We start from the raw sequence: 18,069 nt of genomic DNA on the forward strand, positions 1-18,069 counted from the left end.
TGGTGGGCCAAAGAACCCTAAGGCCAACTTTGCACACTACGACATCGCAGGTGCGATGTTGATGGGCTCAAATCGAAAGTGATGCACATCCGGCGTCACTTGCGATGTCGTAGTGTGTAAAACCTTTTTGATACGATGAACGAGCGCAATAGCGTCACTATCGTATCATCGGTGTTATTCGGTGTATTCTCCGACATTTCCATAATGCCAGTGCAGTGACAGGTATGATGTTGTTCCTCGTTCCTGCGGCAGCACACATCGCTGTGTGTAAAGCCGCAGGAGCGAGGAACATCACCTTACCTGCGTCCCGGCTGCTATGAGAAGGAAGGAGGTGGGCGGGATGTTTACATCCTGCTCATCTCCGCCCCTCCGTTGCTATTGGCCGCCTGCCGTGTGACGTCGCTGTGACGCCGCACACGCCGCCCCCTTAGGAAGGAGGCGGTTCGCCGGCAAGAGCGATGTCGCAGGACAGGTGAGTGCATGTGAAGCTGCCATAGCGATAATGTTCGCTATGGCAGCTATCACAAGATATCGCATGTACGACGGGGGCGGGGACTATCGCACTCGACATCGCAGCATCGGTATGCGATGTCGTAATGTGCAAAGCCGGCCTTAGTCTGTTCTGTACTGTGCACTAGTGAAATATTTAGTTTATTCTTGATAAAATTATTTGTTCAAGAAAGGAATGATCACATGGGAGCATTATGGAGTCAGGACCCCAAGAGATATAGATGATAAGGTTTCATTTTCTTTCCTCAAAAGTCTTCAATGAATAGCAAGATGAATAATAAGTGAAAAGGAGTTGAGTTGAGCGCGATTCGTGGTTCGTGGTTCTCCAGTTCGCGATTCGAGTGATTTTGGGGGGTGTCTAGATCGAACTAGAACTCGAGCTTTTTGCTAAAAGCTCGATAGCTCGAGTTACGTTCGAGAACGGTTCTAGCAGCAAAAAGCCAAGCTAATTAGTAGCTGGCTTTTCGCTGTAATAGTGTAAGTCACTCTGTGACTCACAGTATTATGAAATTTCAGCGTATAGTGTGCGGGGACTGCACGTTCAGATCACTGCTGCTGGGATAATGGCGATCGCCCTTTTTTTTTTCTTTTCTTTTCTTCCTTCCCTAAGCGCACGTGTAGTGGGGCGGGCCAGCATGTCAGACAATCACAGACACACACACAGCTAAGTGGACTTTTTGCCAGACAAGCAAGGGCATGTGTCATAGGCTGTCCATGTCACATGTCCCTGCATTATAAAAACGGGTATCTGCCCGTCTGGACGCCATTATCTGCCTTCTTCGTCTTTGTGTCAGTCACCGCTGGCGCAGCTCTTAACGCAGATCCTGTTGTGTACGCTCTAGACACAGCGCTATACAGAATAGGGATAGAAGTTTCTTTCAGCCCTTTTAAGGGCTATTTACAGCAGGCTCAGAGCCATAGGTGACAGTCAGGTCTGTGGAAACAGTTTTTAACAGCTGCAGATAACAGCGTCTGTGTAGCTAAGCTCAGGGACTTCCTTGCTGCATTTCACCATTAAGAGGGATAGAAAGTGAGGCTTACTTTCCTCTACACTGACCCACAACCCGGCCACTGTACCCTCCTGCCCTTTTTAGCAAAGCCATTTTAATTGCAGAGTGCTGCCAGTTAGTGGCATCCTAAAAGTGGCTGTTGGACTTCATTAGTGTCCCACTGGTGCAAAGCTATTTGCAGCACCTCTGCATTGCACACTCAAGCTCATTTTTACTAAGCCATTATAATAGCAAACACTGAGGAAACTTAGTGGCATCCTAAAAGTGGCTGTTGGACTTCATTAGTGTCCCACTGGTGCAAAGGTATTTGCAGCACCTCTGCATTGCACACTCAAGCTCATTGTTACTAAGCCATTATAATAGCAAACACTGAGGAAACTTAGTGGCATCCTAAAAGTGGCTGTTGGACTTCATTAAAGCTATTTGCAGCACCTCTGCATTGCACACTCAAGCTCATTGTTACTAAGCCATTATAATAGCAAACACTGAGGAAACTTAGTGGCATCCTAAAAGTGGCTGTTGGACTTCATTAGTTTCCCACTGGTGCAAAGCTATTTGAAGCACCTCAGCATTGCACACTCAAGCTCATTGTTACTAAGCCATTATAATAGCAAACACTGGGGAAACTTAGTGGCATCCAAAAAGTGGTTGTTGGACTTCATTAGTCTCCCACTGGTGCAAAGCTATTTGCAGCACCTCTGCATTGCACACTCAAGCTCATTGTTACTAAGCCATTATAATAGCAAACACTAAGGAAACTTAGTGGCATCCTAAAAGTGGCTGTTGGACTTCATTAGTGTCCCACTGGTGCAAAGCTATTTGCAGCACCTCTGCATTGCACACTCAAGCTCATTGTTACTAAGCCATTATAATAGCAAACACTGAGGAAACTTAGTGGCATCCTAAAAGTGGCTGTTGGACTTCATTAGTGTCCCACTGCTGCAAAGCTATTTGCAGCACCTCTGCATTGCACCATCAAACTCATTTTTACTAAGCTATTAGAATAGCAAACTGTGCTGCCAGTTTAAGGGCCATAGTTGCATTGTCAGGGATAGTTATTGTTGTTTATTCTGCTGTCAATAAAGGTAGACCACCGCTGCAATCTACACCACCTCTCAATTTTTACTACCACATTTTAAGTGCACAATCTTGTCGCAATCAAAATGAGTGGCAAAATGACAGATGCTGGTGGAAAGGGGAACAGGCGTGTTGGAAAAGGAAAAAAAGTGTTTGTCCGTGGCAAAGGTGGCAAAGCTCCATTAACATCTGCTGAAGATAGGCCATCTTCCAGCAAACGTAAGATGTCTACTACTTTCCGTGGACAATCCGATGTGCTCCCTTTTTTACGGACACGAACAACTGGAACAAAGGTAGATGATGGCCAAAAAAAGAAAATGCTTGAATGGATCTCAAGTGGTCCAACAAGTGCCCTCTCCGCCACCTCAACTACCGCATCCAAAAAACACCAGTCCTCTGAGTTGTCATATCAATCACACTTGCTTTCTCCCAGCTCTCAAGTCTCCATCCGCCCTGCACAGTATGGTGGAACAGAGATGGCTGAATCTGCAGAGCTGTTCAGTCACACTATAGCATGGGAATCAGAGGTGTGCTCCCAAGCTACAGTGAGTACAAACCAGGAAGTGGTCTGCAGTGATGCCCAGAAACTTTGTGACTCAGATTCAGGCTGTGATGACCAAGTTTCTGAGCATAATGTTGACCCTTATCCACAAACTGTAACACCTGTTGTAATAGAAAATGAGGAACATACTGAACAAGAGGCTCGGTCTGAGGGTGAGGGGAGTGCAAACACAACGCTTGATGAGGAAGTTCTAGATCCCACCTACTGTCAACCCACAGTCAGGCACTCGAGGAGGTCAACAGAGGTGGTGGAGGAGGATGCAACTGACGACGAAGTTACCTTGTGCCTTCCTGGACAGAGGAGGAGTACTGGTAGCACGTCTACAACTGCATCCTCAGCCACCACTGTGCCTCTGAGCACTAGTCGGGTTGGATCAGCAGGTCGCATGTCCTCTAAGCCTTGCCTAGCCTGGTCCTTTTTTGATCTTGCAAAGGATCGCCCAAATCATCTGATCTGTAAAATTTGTTGGGAATCTGTTAGTAGTGCATTTCACCACCGATACTTGGACCAGTAAGCATGGACAGGGACATTACATGTCGCTGACTAGGCACTGGGTAACTATGGTGATAGATGGTGAAGGGTCTGCAGCACAAGTCTTGCCGTCCACACAACTTGGGCATCAATCCTCTGTCTGTCCAAGTTCCTCCACTGCTTCTGCCTCCTCAACCTCGTCTGGGTCCTCCACCTCCGCCCCAAGCCTGCCTGGTCAGGCCACCAGTGTTCTAACTGCGCAGAAGGAATCATGCACCCCTCATTACTATGCTGGCAGCAGAGTGCAACGGCATCAGGCGGTCTTTATCTTGAAATGTCTTGGAAATAAGAGTCACACAGCGGCTGAGTTGTGGGCAGCTCTGGAGACTGAGTTTGGTAAATGGTTGTCTCCACTCAACCTGCAGCCTGGTAAGGCCGTGTGCGACAATGCTGCAAACCTGGGTGCGGCCCTTCACCTGGGCAAGGTGACACACGTGCCTTTTATGGCTTACGTGTTGAACCTTGTTGTCCAGCAATTTTTAACACACTATCCCGGCTTAGATGGCCTTCTGAACAGGGCACGAAAACTGTCTGCTCACTTCCGCTGTTCAACCGCCGCAGCTGAGCGACTTGCATCACTCCAGAAGTCTTTCGGCCTGCCGGTTCATTGCCTGAAATGTGATGTGCCGACACGCTGGGATTCGACTCTCCACATGTTACAGCGACTGTGGCAGCACCGCCGAGCCCTGGTGCAATACGTCATGACGTATAGCCTGGGCCAACGAGATGCAGAGGTGGGGCAGATCACCCTGATGGAGTGGTCTCAGATCAAGGACCTATGCACCCTTCTGCACAGTTTCGACATGGCGACGAATATGTTTAGCGCTGACAATGCCATTATCAGCATGACAATTCCAGTCATTTACATGCTGGAGCACACGCTAAACACTATTCGGAGTCAGGGGGTGGGACAACAGGAATGGGAGGAACTACAGGAGGATTCATATGCACAAGGGACAACAACATCACCAAGGTCCAGACGTTCATCATCACCAAGGCAGCAGGCATGGGACCATGGGGGACAGGGATCAGCAAGGGCGCATGGTAGCAGGCGAAATGTTGAGGAAGGTGCAGGAGAACATGAAGAAATGGAGGACGAACTGTCCATGGAGATGGAAGACTCAGCGGATGAGGGAGACCTTGGTCAAATTTCTGTTGAAAGAGGTTGGGGGGAGATGTCAGAGGAAGAAAGAACGGTTGCACCTCTATGCCACAAACACAGCGTGGACTTGGTCCGCATGGCTGCGCAAGACACATGAGCGCCTTCTTGCTGCACTACCTCCAACATGACCCTCGTATTGTCAAAATTAGAAGTGATGATGACTACTGGCTTGCCACACTATTAGATCCTTGGTACAAGTCCAAATTTTGTGACATAATTCCAGCCATAAAAAGGGACGCATGTATGCAGGAGTATCAGCAAAAGCTGTTACTCGATCTTAATTCTTAACTCGGCTTTTCCACCAAACAACCGTGGTGCAGGGAGTGAATCTCCCAGTTGTAACTTGACAAACATGGGATGGTCTCGTCATCTTCAACAGTCTACCTGTACCAGTAGCACCGTATCTGGTGCTGGTAACAGCAATTTTATTGAATCTTTTCATCATTTTTTTAGACCATCCTTTGCAAGGCCACCAGAGACAACAAGTCTGACACATAGTCAACGGCTGCAGAGGATGATACAGGAGTATCTCCAAATGAACATCAATCCCATGACTTAGCAAATGGAGCCTTGCTCATTTTGGGCTTCAAATCTTGAAAAATGGCCAGAGCTCTCCACTTACGCCTTGGAGATCTTGTCGTGTCCAGCTGCCAGCGTTGTCTCTGAATGTGTCTTTAGTGCTGCTGGGTGTGTGCTGACAGATAAGCGTACGCGTCTGTCCAGTGACAATGTGGACAGACTAACGTTCATCAAAATGAACAAGTCATGGATCCACAAGGAATTTACTACCCCTGTGTCATCCTGGGGAGAGTAAATGCTTGTGGATTTGGAATGTGCTTGATGCAAATCAAAACATCCTGTTTGCAACTAGGGCACAAGTGCTGATGGGGTGTCTGTGTGGCCCAATTTTTGGAAAAAAGAGAGACTCCGCTTGGAGTAACCCTTGCTGTGTTTTTAAAAAGGAGCCAAGATGAACAAGTCATGGTTCAGCAAAGACTTTGCTACCTACCCCGGTGTCATTCTGGGGACGGTTAAGGATGGCATATTTTTGAATGTGCTTGATGCAAATCTACCTGTAAAGTGTACAACTGGGGCACAAGTGCTGCCACTGAAGGGGTGGGTGTCTGTGTGGCCCAATTTTTGGAAAAAAGGGAGACTCCGCTTGGAGTAACCATTGCTCACTGTGTTTCTAAAAATGATCCAAGATGAACAGATCTGGGATCAGGAGAGACTTTGCTACCTACTCCGGTGTCATCCTGGGGACGGTTAAGGGTGGCGTATTTTTGAATGTGCTTGATTCAAATCTACCTGTGAAGTGTACAACTGGGGCACAAGTGCTGCCACTGAAGGGGTGGGTGTCTGTGTGGCCCAATTTTTGGAAAAAAGGGAGACTCCGCTTGGAGTAACCCTTGCTTACTGTGTTTCTAAAAATGATCCAAGATGAACAGATCTGGGATCAGGAAAGACTTTGCTACCTACCCCGGTGTCATCCTGGGGACGGTTAAGGATGGCATATTTTTGAATGTGCTTGATGCAAACCTACCTGTAAAGTGTACAACTGGGGCACAAGTGCTGACACTGAAGGGGTGGGTGTCTGTGTGGCCCAATTTTTGGAAAAAAGGGAGACTCCGCTTTGAGTCACTTTGCGGTGATTTACATCATTTTAGAAGGGCATGCCATGCCTATATCTGTGTCTCCTCCTCTTTTTCCTTGTCCAGCTCTTTTGTTTTTGCATGAGTATATGTCCTTGTCACTTTCCCATGTGTTTGTGTTGTGTTGTGAGTTGTTTGTCACCTTTTGGACACCTTTGAGGGTGTTTTCTAGGTGTTTTTATGTGTTTGTGATTGCCTCCCATTGTTTCCTATGGGTTCGAGCGGTTCGCCGAACCGAACGCGAACCAGACCTCGGTTCGGGGAACCGAGCTCGAGCCGAACCTCAACCGGTTCGCTCATCTTTAAAAAGGAGTTCTCAAGAGCCTTGTTCTAAAGTGCACCGGCATGAAAGCTCCAATCTGTACTCCAATCGAAATATGAAACTTATAGACAAGTATAGGGCCCTACTATACCGTCATATCTGTAATTTTATTCCTGCCAATACAGTATTACAGAAATATGCATTACTTCTAGGGTAAAGTCCTAGATTTACCATATACTGGAGCATAAAGTGCCTATTACCCTTATTTCCTATAGCAGTGCTGTGTACATGAGTCAGAACCTTGGGAAATAGGAAATCATGTCTGGGTCATTGTTTTGCAGTGCTTGGGTACAATGTTTAGCTAAAGTAACCCAGAAAGTTTAGATTTGTTTATTTTACAATGTAAAAGTGAATATCAGGCTATACAGTGCTAAGCATATTATAAGTTTATGACATACAGCTGTATAAGAAGAAAAAACTTTCCATATCGGGTACAGCACCCATTCTCATGTATTTATTATAATTTACAGTCCACCAAAGAAGTTGTTGAGTTTTGTGTTAGAGAGTTACAACAAAAGTGATGGCAAATCAGGAATTCAAAAAATGATTCCAGTGAGCTGCTGAATTTAGTAATGCCATAAAATATTGTTTGACTATACGTATGAGTTCTTCTAGCATTAGCTATATTGTTGAGTGCAATTTATAGGCGTTCAAAAATAGTTAAACATTCTCAAAAAAATGATTTCTGCTAATGTACAAACTGATCTCCGAAAGGTCCCCTCTGCCACGTAAAATGACATGTGTTACTAATGGCACATGGTAAGTGGTGACTATGTTACAAATTTTACATTAATCTTACACCATCTCTTAGTTGGCATTCTTTCTTGCATCTCAATTTTAGGCATCATTTAGAGAATGCTGGCTTTTTTTTTTAAAGAAAAAACCTTTCTAAGTATGCCAAACCCATTCCCATTGAGGCTGTGCCCCTTTATTGATCGATGCACATACAGTGTTAAGAGGCAAATTTAAAAGGTCTTAAACTAGATATGATGATTTGCTCCAAAATGTGATGCACGTTTTACCAAATTGAAGATACATTGCCAATTTTTGCTAGCTTCCTTTTGTATAATTACTTGAAATCTCAGAAAATGTTTGCACAACTCATAATTGCACAGCAATTTTGCAACTTTTTTTTCAATTTTTATGCCAGATCCACGAAGATTTGACAAGTATGTAAGGCTTAGCTGGGAGAGGATGTGGGCAAACATGGCCGCCAAATTCATCCAAACTTATGCAAAAAGTGGCCTGAATGACAACAGAAATGTACTGCAATCCCTAACTGGAGCACCTTTCTTGTGGAGGCGTACTTCGACTGAAAGAGGCCCCCAATTCATTAAAAGGCCTCTCAAATAATTTGGCACACTCCAGCATACTGTTCATCAAGACTGACATGCCTAATACCAGTCTTGATAAATAGAATCGAAAATAACCCTCAAGCTGCTAACATAGTGAGTGTATGGTTAGGTTCTACATTTTATACAATAAAAATGTGATGTTACATTTATTTATTTCTGTGTGTCTACAGGTTATTCTGCATATCACACAATGACTGTAAATCGCAAATTACAACTTTTATTCTATCTCTATCTCTGTAGACATCTTCGACGCGTAGTATAAACCTCAGCACTGAAAAGATGAGCGTAGAAGGTATTCTGCAAATATGATTTATTATATTCTGGCACCAGCGAAAAGACAGAAACTTGTCAAATGTTTCAACTAACTGGCGGTCTTTCTCAAGTACATCTGTGTAGGTAATTGCTGGGCAAGATGTCCTTGAGAAAGATCGCCAGTTTGACGAAACGTTGGACAAGTTTTTGTCTTTGCTCTTGTGCTGGATTATAACAAATCACATTTGCAATAAAACGTCTACACTCGTCTCTTTGGTGCTGATATTTATATTACAGTATTACAGGTAGAGATGAGCGAACCTGTTCGATAAAGGTTTGCCAATTTCGAATTTGGTATGAGCCTTAGCTGTTCGGTTCATACTTGGTAACCCGAGCACTTTCCCCAAAAGTTGGCAATGATCAGTTTTGTTCGATCACTGATCGCTTTTTAAAAAAAATGCTTTTCTAATAATACTTTATGCTTTTGGATAAGATTGTGGTGCAGTATGATGAATGGGGGGTTGTGTGTAATGAGAGTAGGGGGTGGAGACTAGGAGAAGCCAGACGCACGTGGCGCAGTTTTATATCCCCTTAACTTTATTTGTGGATGTTCTTCCTATAGCCAATCACATCACAGCAAACATCCCCAAGGTTCAGACACAAGGGCTTGTCTAATTGGCTGCTTAAGTCACATGTCTGTCTGCATATAAATTGTGGGTATGCGGCGTCTGCGCCATTTTGTGAATGTCAAACATTAGGGAAGGTGCTGCTGCTGGTGCTGCTGCCAGGACTGCTAGACAGTTAGCTTAGCTAGCATTTAAAGATAGGTAGTTCAGACACATAGGAAAAGTAGTAGTGTAGAATAGGGACGTGCAGTGTAAGGAAAGCTGTGTGCCACAAATCATCATTTAATGATAGAAATAGGAATAGGTACTTGTCAGTGGCTGCTAAAGAGTTGTCAGTGAAGGATCTAAATCGCTATTGCTACTTATTACAGTGTGCTCTCAATTAGCCAGTCAATCACATTTGTAGATATTGTTAGTTAGTACTGCCTGCTGTCAATTTACTAGTGAACTAGGTAAAAAGGTCTTGGCAGTTTTCCTCACCTGGTCAAAATTACATAGTCAATCACATTTGTAGTTATTGTTAGTTAGTACTGCCTGGTGTCAATTTGTTAGGGAAGTAGTTATAAAGGTCTTAGCAGTTTTCATTTCCTGCTCAAAATTACGCAGTCAATCACATTTGTAGGTATTGTAAGTTAGCAAAGTCTGCTGTAAATTTAGTAGTGAACTAGGTAAAAAGGTCTTGGCAATTTTTATCGCCTGCTCCAAATTATGCAGTCAATCACATTTGAAGGTATTGATAGTACTGTCTTGCTGTCAATTTGGTAGTGAAGTAGTTATAAAGGTCTTGGCAGTTTTTATTGCCTGATCAAAATTACACAGTCAATGTCATTTGGAGGTATTGTTAGTTAGTAGAACCTGCTGTAAATTTACTAGTGAATTAGCTAAAAAGGTCTTGGCAATTTTCATCGCCTGCTTCAAATTACACAGTCAATCACATTTAAAGGTACTGATACTGGTACTGCCTGCTGTCAATTTGGTAGTGAAGTAGTTATAAATGGAGATGAGTGATGTTCTAGGTTCACCAATTTCATGTTCGAGTGATATTAGGGGGTGTTCGAGTCGTTCGACGAACTCGAACGATTTGGTAAAATTCGCCAGTTCTAGTTACGTTCGAGAATGGTTCGATCACCAAAAGCGTGGCTTTTCACAGTAAGTATGTGCGCACCTTTCGTATCTACATGCGTCCTGCATCCCCAGCACAATCCCTCTCTCTTTCCTACTCACCGATCACGGGCGTTTCGCTACACGGCTGTCACAAATCTCCAGTGGCATTTCCTCTTTTGAAAATGGCTGCAGCTTCATTATTCAATTAGTTATTCCGTGCTTTCCCCGCCCACCGGTGCCCATGATTGGTGACAGTCAGACACGTCCCCACTCTGAGTGACAGCTGTCTCACTGCAAGCAATCACAGCTGCCGGCGGGCGGCTCTATATCATGCAGTAAAATAAATAAATAAATAAAAAAAATTCGGTTCCCCCCATATTTGATACCATCCAGGATAAAGCCACATGGCTGGAGGCTGGTATTGTCAGGATGGAAAGCGCCACGTCATGGGGAGCCCACCACCCTAACAATATCAGCAGGCAGCTGCCCAGAATTGCTGCATCCATTAGATGCGGCAGTCCCGGGACTCTACCTAGCTCATCCCGAATTGCCCTGGTGCGGTGGCAATGGGGGTAATAAGGAGTTAATCATGCCAGGCATCTCCCCAAGATACCTTCAATGATTAAACTGTAAGTGAAAGTAAAGAAACACACACAACGAAAAATCCTTTATTTGGAATAAAAGACAAAAAAACCCTCATTTACCTTTTTATTAAAATCCCCAAACAACAATCCAGGTCTGAAGTAATCCACACGACACTGTCAGCTCTGCTACATGAAGATGACAGGGAACGATCGATCTGTGTCCTCTCCACGTAGCACCTGAAGTGAGCCGCGCTGTCACCAGACTTCACTCTGCAATGTAGACGTCAAGATTACCAAATCTGCCTATGTTTCTCATTAGAACCAGTGGCTCAATGGATAGAGCTCCTGTCTAAAAAGCATTAGCTCATGAGTTTGAGTCCCAGCTGTCCTTGTAAAAAATTTAATTTAAATTATAATTATTTATTTATAATTATAATTTAATTTAATTATGAACTGAGGGGAGGAGCCGGACATCAGCTGTGAGCTGCGGGACACACCTCTAAAATCGGAACAGTTCACGGAATGAGGCTACATTGCTCTCTCTCTCTCCTCTCTCTCTCTCTCTCTTTTTCTCTCTCTCTTTTTCTCTCTCTCTTTTTCTCTCTCTCTTTCTCTCTCTCTCTATTTGTCTCTCTATTTCTCTCTCTCTCTCTTTCTCTCTCTCTTTTTCTTTCTCTCTTTTTCTCTCTTTCTTTCTCTCTTTCTCTCTCTCTTTCTCTCTCTCTTTCTCACTCTCTTTTTCTCTCTCTCTCTTTTTCTCTCTTTCTTTCTCTCTCTTTTTCTCTCTTTTTCTCTTTTTCTCTCTTTTTCTCTCTCTTTTTCTTTCTTTATCTCTATCTCTCTATTTCTCAGTCTCTCTTTTTCCCTCTCTCTTCTCTCTCCTTTTCTCCCTCGCTCTCTTTTTCTCTCTCTCTTTCTCTCTCTTTCCCTCTCTCTTTCCTCTCTCTCTCTCTTTTTCTCTCTTTGTCTTTCTCTCTCCCTCTCCTCTCTCTCTTTTTCTCGCTTTCTCTCTCTCTTTTTCTCTCTTTTTCTCAGTCTCTTTTTCCCTCTCTCTCTCTTTTTCTGTCTCTTGTTCTCTCTTTCTCTCTCTCTCTCTTCCTATTGCTCTTTCTCTCTTTCTCTCTCTCTCCCTCTCTCTCTCCTCTCTCTCTCTTTTTCTCTCTTTGTCTTTCTCTCTGTCACCCTCTCTCTCTCTCCTCTCTCTTTTTTTCTCTCTCTTTTTCTCTCTTTTTCTCAGTCTCTCTCTTTTTCCCTCTCTCTCTCTCCCTCTCTCTCTTTCTCTCTCTTTCTCTCTCTTTTTCTCTCTTTCTCTTTCTCTCTCCTTTTCTCTTTTTCCCCCTCTCGCTCTCTCTCCCTCTCTCTCTCTCTCCTCTCTCTTTTTTTCTCTCTTTCACTCTTTTTCTCTCTGTCTCTTATTCTCTCTCTTTTTTACAGTCTCTCTTTTTCTCTCTTTTCTCTCTCTTCTCTCTCTTTTTCTCTCTCTCTCAGACCTGGCGATGATCAGCTGATGCGGTCACCTGACAGAATCAGCTGACACTATAAGTCGAGCGGTGAGGCCGGCTTTTTACTGCCCGACCGGCTAAACTATCAGCTGATGCTTTCGGACAGGAGTCTACACAGAAGTGTGTAGTTTTTTGGGGGTTTTTTGCACTGATGCATCAGCTGATTGTATAAAAGCCGTTTATACACTCAGCTGCTGTGTCATGTGATTCAGGCCCTTGAACCTGACACATCATCTGATCGCTTTGCCTTCCAGCAAACCGATCAGATGATATTGGATCCGGATTGGACGGCGCAGGACCCTTGACCCAGGATTACTGTGGAGGGGGGTTCTTTATTTCAATAAAGATGGAGTCACTAATTGTGTTCTGTTTTATTTCTAATAAAAATATTTTTTTGTGTGTTGTGTTTTTTTTTATCTGTACTAGAAATTCATGGTGGCCATGTCTAATATTGGCATGACACCATGAATTCCGGACTTAGGGCCAGTTGATAATATACACCTAGCCCTAACTCCATTATTACCCAGCAAGCCACCTGTCACCAGGGCAGCTGGAAGAGTTGGATACAGAGCCATAAGATGGCGCTTCTATGAAAGCGCCATTTTCTGGGGCGGCTGTGAACTGCAATTCGCAGCCATTTTCTGGGGAGCGGCTGCGGACTGCAATTCACAGCAGGGGTGCCCAGAAAGCTTGGGCACCCTGTGCTGCTGATTTCAATCCCCAGCTGCCTAGTTGTATCTGGCTGGATACAAAAATTGGGTAAAGCCCACGTCATTTTTTTTTTCAATTATTTCATGAAATTCATGAAATAATTTTAAAAAAAAAAGGGCTTCCCTATATTTTTGGTTCCCAGCCGGTTACAAATAGGCAGCTGGGGGTTAGGGGCAGCCCATAGCTGCCTGCTGTACCTGGCTAGCATACAAAAACATGGCGAAGCCCACATAATTTTTTTTGGGGGGGGGGCAAAAAACTCCTGCATACAGTCCTAGATGGAGTATGCTGAGCCTTGTAGTTCTACAGCTGATGTCTGCTGTCTGTCTGTAAGGAGCAGAGCAGACAGCAGCTGCAGAACTACAAAGCTCAGCATGCTCCATTGACTAGTGTATGCAGGAGAGCAGACAGCAGCTGGAGAACGACAAGGCTCAGCATGCTCCCTTCACTAGTGTTTGCAGGAGAGCAGACAGCAGCTGCAGAACTACAAGGCTCAGCATACTCCATCCAGGACTGTATGCAGGAGATTTTTCCCCCCCAAAAAATGACGTGGGCTTCGCCATATTTTTGTATGCTAGCCAGCTACAGCAGGCAGGTATGGCTGCCCCCAACCCCCAGCTGCCTATTTGTACCCGGCTGGGAGCTAAAAAAAAAATAGGGAAGCCCTTTTTATAATTATTTCCTGAATTTCATGAAATAATTAAAAAAAAAAAAAATCGACATAGGCTTTGCCCCATTTTTGTGTCCAGCCAGGTACAACTAGGCAGCGGTGGATTGGAATCCGCAGCACAGGTTGGCCCGAGCTTTCTGGGCGCCTCTGCTGCGAATTGCAGTCCGCAGCCGCCCCAGAAAATGGCGATTTCATAGAAGCGCCATCATCTGGTGCTGTATCCAACTCTTCCATCAGCCCTGAAGCCGGATGGCTTGCTGGGTAATAATGAGTTAATACTAGCTTTGTTTTACTAGCTAGTATTAAGCCAGAGATTCTTAATGTCAGGAAAGTTTGACCCGGCCATTAACACTAGAACTACTGAGGTAGTCATTTTGACTACTTTGCACCATGTATTTCTATATAGGTGTCACGAGTCCAGTAGTTCCAGTGTTAAGAATCTCCAATAAAGGGTTAAAAAAAAGACACCACAGAGAGAAAAAATACTTTAATAGAAATAAATACACAGACACACTTAGAGACTCTATGTTTATTACTCCCTGTCAGCCCTCCACGATCCTGCTCTTCTGTCTTCTTTCTCCTTCAACCCATGCAGCTCTGCTACATCAGAGAGCACTGCATGGGAGGAAGACGCTGCTGCTCCCATGCAGTCTAATCACTCAGTGAGTGAGCAGAGGCTGCGGGCTGTAAGCGGTGACATCACCGCTGACAGGCAGGTTACAATAGCAACGGTGCTCCAATCACGTGATTCCCGATGCCGCAATTCACTGGCTGTGGCATCTAGTCCTTGCATGTGGGCTGACTCTGTAAAGAGCACCCACATGCATGGACGGGGAAGCCGACCATGTGCCAGAGCATTTCGTCAGTACATGGAGATGCTGGAACGATCACCGCGTACGGGAGAGATTGCACTGACAGGACTAGCATGATGTCTAGCCATGTGTGACCAGTCTGTAGCCTATGAGATAAGATTCCGTCGCACTTTTTCGTACATTTTTCTCGGTCTCAATCTCCGGTGTTTCTCCTGTTTCATATTCTCCGAGTATGGGGGGACAGCATACGTGGGAGAATGCGGTGGGAGAATGGGAGGGGGAGAATGGGGGGAGCAATAGGGGGGAGAATGGGCGGGGAGAACTGGGGAGCATAAACACGAGAATAAGCGGGCCGACATCGGGGGAGAACTAGGGGGAGAATCGGGAGTATGGGGAGAATTGGGGCGAGACTCGGGGGCTGAATAGTGGGAAGAATCTGGGGAGAATAACAATTTCTCCACTAGGGGGGAGAATGGGGGGAGAATCGGGGACGAATGGGGGAGATAGGGGGGGGTATGGGGATGACTAGATTCTGGGGCCGACTTTTTCTCCACTTCTTCTCCACTTTTTCTCCATTTTTTTCTCCACTTTTTCTCCACTTTTTCTCCACTTTTTCTCCATTTTTTTCTCCACTTTTTCTCCATTTTTTCTCCACTTTTTCTCCATTTTTTCTCCACTTTTTCTCCACTTTTTCTCCACTTTTTCTCCATTTTTTCTCCACTTTTTCTCCATTTTTTCTCCACTTTTTCTCCATTTTTTTCTCCATTTTTTCTCCACTTTTTCTCCACTTTTTCTCCACTTTTTCTCCATTTTTTCTCCACTTTTTCTCCATTTTTTCTCCACTTTTTTCTCCACTTTTACTCCACTTTTTCTCCACTTTTTCTCCATTTTTTCTCCACTTTTTTTTTTACATTTTTTCTCCACTTTTTCTCCACTTTTTCTCCTTCTTTTCTCCACTTTTTCTCCACTTTTTCTGCATTTTTTCTCCACTTTTTCTCCACTTTTTCTACATTTTTTCTCCACTTTTTCTCCATTTTTTCTCCACTTTTTCTCCACTTTTTCTACATTTTTTCTCCACTTTTTCTCCACTTTTTCTCCACTTTTTCTCCACTTTTTCTCCATTTTTTCTACATTTTTTCTCCACTTTATCTCCATTTTTTCTCCACTTATTCTCCATTTTTTCACCACTTTTTCTCCATTTTTTCTCCACTTTTTCTCCACTTTTTCTTCATTTTTTCTCCACTTTTTCTCCACTTTTTCTACATTTTTTTCTACATTTTTTCTCCACTTTTTCTCCACTTTTTCTCCACTCTTTCTCCATTTTTTTCTCCACTTTTTCTCCACTTTTTCTCCACTTTTTCTCCATTTTTTCTCCACTTTTTCTCCACTTTTTCTTCACTTTTTATCCATTTTTTCTCCATTTTTTCTCCACTTTTTCTCCATTTTTTCTCCACTTTTTCTCCACTTTTTCTCCATTTTTTCTCCACTTTTTCTCCTTCTTTTCTCCACTTTTTCTCCACTTTTTCTGCATTTTTTCTCCACTTTTTCTCCACTTTTTCTACATTTTTTCTCCACTTTTTCTACATTTTTTCTCCACTTTTTCTCCACTTTTTCTCCACTTTTTCTCCACTTTTTCTCTACTTTTTCTCCACTTTTTCTCCATTTTTTCTACATTTTTTCTCCACTTTATCTCCATTTTTTCTCCACTTATTCTCCATTTTTTCTCCACTTTTTCTCCATTTTTTCTCCACTTTTTCTCCACTTTTTCTTCATTTTTTCTCCACTTTTTCTCCACTTTTTCTACATTTTTTTCTACATTTTTTCTCCACTTTTTCTCCACTTTTTCTCCACTCTTTCTCCATTTTTTTCTCCACTTTTTCTCCACTTTGTCTCCACTTTGTCTCCACTTTTTCTCCATTTTTTCTCCACTTTTTCTCCACTTTTTCTTCACTTTTTATCCATTTTTTCTCCATTTTTTCTCCACTTTTTCTCCATTTTTTCTCCACTTTTTCTCCACTTTTTCTCCATTTTTTCTCCACTTTTTCTCCTTCTTTTCTCCACTTTTTCTCCACTTTTTCTGCATTTTTTCTCCACTTTTTCTCCACTTTTTCTACATTTTTTCTCCACTTTTTCTCCACTTTTTCTCCATTTTTTCTCCACTTTTTCTACATTTTTTGTCCACTTTTTCTACATTTTTTCTCCACTTTTTCTCCACTTTTTCTCCACTTTTTCTCCACTTTTTCTCTACTTTTTCTCCACTTTTTCTCCATTTTTTCTACATTTTTTCTCCACTTTATCTCCATTTTTCTCCACTTATTCTCCATTTTTTCTCCACTTTTTCTCCATTTTTTCTCCACTTTTTCTCCACTTTTTCTTCATTTTTTCTCCACTTTTTCTCCACTTTTTCTACATTTTTTTCTACATTTTTTCTCCACTTTTTCTCCACTTTTTCTCCACTTTTTCTCCATTTTTTCTCCATTTTTTCTCCATTTTTTCTCCACTTTTTCTCCACTTTTTCTCCACTTTTTCTCCACTTTTTCTACATTTTTTCTCCACCTTTTCTCCACTTTTTCTCCACATCTTCTCCACTTCTTCTCCACTTTTTCTCCGTTCTTTTTCTATGGTCGGTCTACCCATTAGGTCTGCCATGCATAGTGTAGCTCTACACCTACTGCACATGTTACCTTATGATTGACATCTCTTTCGTACCAGAGCTGTCTAAGCCTACTCTGACCCCATATTTGTCATTACTATATTGTCCTTGTACTGTATTATGACATTTGTGTCATGTGTTTCATTTCTTGCTGTGTTGCAATTTTTTTGCTGCATCCCAATTGTACCTCTACATTGTTCGAGTTTATGTTATTGTTCTCTCACTCTTATGTGATACTGATTATTGTAATTTTTCATGATTGCATGCAGATAAGTCCAATCTGACGAAGGCTCAGGCCGAAACGTCATTTGTAACTTGTTTTGGACAAAAACATATATGCTTATGAAAAAAAATGTTTTCTTAATACGGACCAATAAAGAGATTTTGCATTACTATCCGTTGTGACTTACTGACTTAGTCTGGGAGATTTAGAGTGCCGAGGTTACGCACTAATTTTATCTATTATTACTTCTGAGCACCTATATACCAGTGAGCAGAGCTTACTCTACAGTAGTTCTCCTGATTAGTCATGCCCTTACCTCATGAGCAGGGCATTGCAGCTTTGGTAGCAACCATTACGACATGGACTCTGCTGCTGTGGACCCGGGGAGAGTGAGTGCAGATTCATTGCACCCACACTCCTCACATGAAGGGTCCGCACTCCTAGAAAATGGGGGATACATTCCCTGAGTGTCTCCCCCCCATATTCTAGACGGTCCAGAGTCGTCGTGGGACCCCTTTATTTTTTTTCTTACAATAAATTGGTGAAAGAGGAAATGTTTTGGGGACTGTTTTTTCAAATAAATTTCTTTTGTCGATTTTATTTTTTTTGTTAGTACTGACAGTTTATGATGTTGGGTATCTAATAGACGCCATGACATCACAAACTGCTGGGCTTCATCTCAGGTGACTTTACAGCTAGTATCAACCCGATTTATTACCCCGTTTGCCACTGCACCAGGGCACGGGATGAG

The sequence above is a fragment of the Anomaloglossus baeobatrachus genome, chromosome 6 (assembly GCF_048569485.1).
Source record: "Anomaloglossus baeobatrachus isolate aAnoBae1 chromosome 6, aAnoBae1.hap1, whole genome shotgun sequence".
NCBI lineage: Eukaryota > Metazoa > Chordata > Amphibia > Anura > Aromobatidae > Anomaloglossus > Anomaloglossus baeobatrachus.